Source organism: Tachypleus tridentatus, chromosome 12 (assembly GCF_004210375.1).
Source record: "Tachypleus tridentatus isolate NWPU-2018 chromosome 12, ASM421037v1, whole genome shotgun sequence".
Classification (NCBI taxonomy): Eukaryota; Metazoa; Arthropoda; class Merostomata; order Xiphosura; family Limulidae; genus Tachypleus; species Tachypleus tridentatus.
The window spans coordinates 20663607-20669606 of NC_134836.1; positions in this window are offsets into that span (position 1 = coordinate 20663607).

A 6000-nucleotide genomic window follows, 5' to 3' on the forward strand; every position below is an offset into this window, starting at 1 on the left:
TAAATGATTTAATAAAACGAAATATATACTTTTTTATTTTATATAATAATCCTTAATTTATTAGTTAGAAGTTAGTTAGCTATATAGTTCATAACTAAAAAAGTAACTAATAAATTAATATAAGACCTCTCTTGTACTTTATAAAGTACTTTGTCTGGGGGAGAAAGACAACGAACAAGGGATTCTTGGAGATGTTGCATAATCATTGAAAAGTTTGAAATATGATGTATTCAGTTGTGCAATCCATATGATGATAACATAAATCATTTGGGAATTGAGAGTCGTCAGTAGTCAAAGAGATACGGGATTTCGATGAAGCCACGCTACCTTGCCAACAACGGTATCAAATCAAATTATAGAACCTGTTTTTAATTGTCTATTTGAGATTGTATACCTTGATCTTGATCATCTGATCTGGCTTAAGGCTGCTACTGCTATCACTAACGTCCTTGTCGTCACCAAACCTATTTTTGTGTGCGCCACAGCATCTTTGAGCTTCACAGATAAATTTGCCTCAACAAGAACAATAAAAAAATCCATCATAATCACATCCACAGTATATGCACATGTTGGAAATTTACATCTCTGAACCTCGCATATGCTCGTAGTCAAGGGAAGAATGACAAGAGTAGCAACGTTTCAATCATGGTCAGTGGGGTTTGGAGCTATCCATTAAAGGTCTATTGGTCTCTGGTCAGAAAAACATCGAACGACGAACGTTTTCAAATTGCTTATTGAAGTTATGAAATGCAACATATTTAAAATTTCTGATTTTCCAAACTAAACCAAGTGTTTAACTTTATATTTTTAGATTCTTCGGTGTTATTACTAGTATACTTATTTCATATTTCCTATAAAACAGACAGCTTCCTATCGTTACAGGAAGCTCCATTTTAACACTTTAATAATGCTTCAGTAGTCGAGTGTCTTTAACTGATAAAGTTGATTATGACAAAATAATGTGATGCATTCAACAAATAACTGACCGTTCATTAATGATATCCACAGTTAAAGTGTGTGTGTGCTTTCTTATACCAAAGCCACGTTGGGTTATCTGCTAAGTCCACCGAGAGAAATCGAACCCCTGATTTTAGCTTTGTAAATCCGTAGACTTACCGCTCTAGCAGTTAAAGAAAAATGGGAATGGTCGATGTAAAAGCGTCTATTTGATAAGTTTTTTTTTATGCATTTTAGTTATATTGGATTTTTACTGTTATTTCGTACACAATAATAATAATAAAGACTTGAAAAAGCTTTATTGGACTCGGTAATTTAGCTTATAACAATAGGAAACCAATTATGCAAACACAAACGTTTGGAAAAATGAATAAGAAATTTAAAAATATATTACTTTTTCCATAAGTCTGTTTTATTACTTCGTTTGTTTTAAGCATTAAGCTGTACAATGAGCTTTTTTTGTTGTGTCCTCTATAGGGATAGAGCTCAGTATTTTAGCGCTAGATGCCCACAAGTTTACCACTGATCCATAAGGAGTATTTGTCGCTGTTTGTTGTTAGGCACAAAACCCCTGGGCCCGGCATGGCCAAGCGTATTAAGGCGTGTGACTGTGTAATCTGAGGGTCGCAGGTTCGCATCCCCGTCCAACCAAACATGCTCGCCCTTTCAGCCGTGGGGACGTTATAATGTGACGGTCAATCCCACTGTTTGTTGGTAAAAGAGTAGCCCAAGAGTTGGCGGTGGGTGGTGATGACTAGTTGCCTTCCCTCTAGTCTTACACTGTTAAATTAGGGACGGCTAGCACAGATAGCCCTCGAGTAGCTTTGTGCGAAATTAAAAAAACCAAAAACAAACAAACACAAAACTCCACAATAATCTATTTGTGCTACCACGGGTATCGAAACTTAATTTTTAATGTTATAATCCTTCAAACATTCTCCTGAGCTACTGGGACGACATAAAGAGAAATCTTCATAAAAAATGAGAGGAATCAAGATAGTATGGCATGGCAAGTGTTATGACAAGAACATGGAGAAAGGGTGTGTGAAAAAAAACTGGTCAAAAAGTGTAAAATTAACCCCATTAATTATTAAACTGTAACATCAAACAGAACTCGTTTTGAAGCACTCATAATTTAATTTGAGAATGGAACAAACTCTGAGGACACTTCAGCTCTTGAAGTTCTCAGGTATTTCGAAAGTGAAATATTTGGTCTGTCTTGTACTTTACAGAATACATAATATTCTCTGATAAGTGTCCGTCATTTCCATCACACTTGGCATACTTGAGCACTCTGATTATGTTTAATTGTTTCTTTGTTAGAAAATTTCGCACAAATCTAGACAAGGGTTATGTGTGGGCAATTGTCTCTTTATTATAGGCTGGCAGGCTAAAAGAAAGCAGCTAGACACTAAACCCCACCGCCAAATGTTGGCTGATCGAATAGCGGTGTACGATTTTGCAGCAGCGGATCGAGAACCATCGATCATAATCACTTATCAATCGATAACCGGGCCCGGCATGACCAGGTGGTTAGGGCGCTCGACTCTTAATCTGAATGTCGCATACCAAACATGCTCGCCCTTTCAGCCGTAGGAACGTTATAACGTTACGATTAATTTCACTATTCGTTGGTAAAACAATATATCAAGAGTTAGCAGTGGGTAGTTAGTGAGGACTTACACTGCTAAATTAAGGAAGGTAAGCGCAGACAGCCCTTGTGTAGCTTTGTGCGAATTTTAAAAAACAAACACTCAGTAATAATGGCCGATGACCTGATAGTTACTAACTATCTTGTAAATAAACTGGGATGCATTTAACTGACTTAGTAAAATTTCCTGCTCGTTTTATGTTGTACACCACAATATATAAATTAGGTTTGTTGTTTTTTTGAAACCAGAAATTGTCAAACTAACATCTTCTAACCTGTTTTTGCTTGTTTACTTCGAATTAAGTACAAGGATACACATTGAGTTGTCTGTGCTCTGCCCACCGCGGGTATCAAAACCAAGTTTCTGGGGAGCATTTTCTAAGTAAATATATTTTTTATTATTGATACGAGAAAAAATCCTACAATAATATAAAACTAAAACTTTAATTGTTATGAAAGTAATTAATTATTTTCTTAAATAAAAAGATTAAATTATTTGAGATATATCAACGATATTTGCTAAAAGTAAACATGTACTTGTTGCATTGCGTACCGTGAACATCAGTAGCTATTCAGATTATAATTCTCATTTTATACTTTATTTCCACGTTTCTTAAGCATTGTTTAGATTGTGAATTATGTTAATTGCGAATGCACATTTACTGATTTACTTGATGATACAACGTAATTGTACTTTACATGTAAAAATGTGATTTAAAAAAAATGTTTCGTTCACACTCAACAGACAACGCTAAGTTAAATTAAAATAAGGTAAAAAAGCCGATGTAATATTAAACTGTACTTTCTGGATCTCTCCAAGAGAACCTTTTATTAATCAGTGTATATGATAGCTCATAAACTAGATAGATAATAGAGTGAGGAATCCTGCCGAATTTTCCTTCTTTTTTTCACCTCTTGATTCTATATGGCTGGGAACATTTCGTTACAATGTCTTAATTTAATGATCATGTATTTCTCCCTTTGAAAAAAAGCAAAGTTGCATAAAAGAAAAATCTTCTCGACGGTAATTTTTTCTTCAAGCTTGTTGTCTGAAACTTGTAAAAACTATGTGCATATGTTCATGAGAATATAATAAATATAATTGGTTTGGTATATTAAAAATTGAGTACTAATGATTCATAAGTGGAAAAAAATTAAAATGTTTTCGCTTTCTTGATGCTCTGCGGGGTGCGTGTTTTATAACAGCCACAAACACATTTATTTGACTGTTTTGATATTATTATGTCAGTAATATAACAAAGAACGTGTGGTTTAGTAGTCAACACTGCGCCAGTTGCACAAGGAGTCATTACAGTACACAATAGATCGTTGCTAATTGCTTTAAAGTTTCGAAAAGCTTGAAAGATCTACATTTTATTTCATGTCAAATAATAATAATTAAATTTACAACAACAAAAGCAAAAATAATATAATAAATGTGTGGTTTTCTAAATAAGACCTCTACTTAGTATAAAGTATCTGCATTTTAACACACACACACACGAATGACATTAAACTCAGTAAGATAGCCCAAATTTAACTTAGAAGATATCCATTTTAAATGTTTTCTTATTTTGTTTTAACATACCGCTTACCAAATGATGCAAGATAAAGTTTAGTTCGTTTCATTTATTGCATTTTGTGCTAAACTACACTAGGGCTAACTGCGCTAACCATCCATAATTTCGAAATTACAGACAAGTATAAAGGTAGCTAGTCAACTGCACCCCCCATGAAACCTCTTGAGCAGCTCTAATCGAATGTATCCATGACAAGAATATGAGGAGAGCAATTTTTATATATTTTTTCTTCTGGCGGTAAAGAGGTGCAAACCACAAATCCACAGACCAGCACACTAACTACTGGGCCACTCTCATCAAAGCTATAGATCAAAATCTAGTAATGCCCCTGTGACACAGCAGTAGAAATCTAGTTTCGAATCCTATGGTGGGCAGAGCACAGATAGATCTTTGTGTAGCTTTGTACTTAACCACAGACGAAACAACTATGTTAAAATTGTTATAAAACTTAGACGACTTCTAAACACCATGAAATTAGTAGAATGAAAACATTTCTTAGCATATGAAAGTCGAGGCTGCTTAAATGCAAATACAAAAATATTGGAAGAAAAAACAAAACTTTTGTGGAATCTAGTTCTGCCCAAAAGGGAGTCTCGGTTTAAAAGTTCAAAGTTAATCTTCTACATTTTAATACTCTTTGGTTTATGATAAACAATAACTTGCTATATTTGTGAAATTTCAAGAATAATATATATATATATATATATATATAAAAGCAAATAAATAACAAAGTACATTATTTCAATTAGAAGGAGGACGTAATAGCTACGTTTCTTTTGTTTTTGAATTTCGCGCAAAGCTACACAAGGGTCATCTGCGCTAGCCGTCCTTAATTTTGCAGTGTAAGACTAGAGGGAAGACAGCTAGTCATAATCACTCACCGCCAACTCTTGGGCTACTCTTTTACCAAGAATAGTGGGATTTACTGTGACATCATAACGCCTCCACGGCTGGGAGGGCGAGCATGTTTGGTGCGACGGGGATTCAAAACCGTGACTCTCAGATTACGAGTCGAACGCCTTAACCCACCTGGCCATGTTGGGCCCAGCTACGATTCGAATTATAGGTTAGACTTAAATAAAAACGGCTATTGAAGTCCAGACAACCTACTGTAGAAATATTTAATCGGCAAATGGAAGTTTCATGTTAAACTCGTGATGTAAGCTCATGACTAGATTTACCCACATCTAATGTTATCGGTACAAGTAAATTAAATAACAAAATAAAAGTAGCCATGTTATTCCACAGTAATATTTGAAAGACCTGGCTTTCAATAACAGTTTATTTGTTTTTTAATTGGAACCGAATGCAGCACAGTTCTTAACGAGCACGACTGTGGGCCTGAGGTTTACATCCCATTACCTATTCAAGCAGTTTAAAAAATGTGCTTCCCAATTTGTGGCCGTTGTTGTGTTTTTGAATAACGTTCAGATTTTAATATACAGCTAACGAGAGTAGCCTAATAATTGGCGGTGTGCAGTGTTTACTAGCTATCTTCACTTCCCATTGCAGCTCAGAAACAAGTCTGGAGACTTATGACGATAAAAACGAGCAGAGTACAGATAGCTCTCGTGTACCTTTCTACAAAATCTTACAAAAAAATAAGATAAAAGTATTTAATTGGACAAAGATTAAATTAAAGATGCTCTCTATGAGCATGCGCCTTCTCTTCACCTTGAACAGTTTTTGTTTATAATTGAACACAAAGCTACATAATGAGTTATCTTTGCTGTACTTATCGCGTGTATCATATCCCTGTTTCTAGCGTTATAAGTCCACAGACTTACCACTGTGATATCAAGAGACATAGAG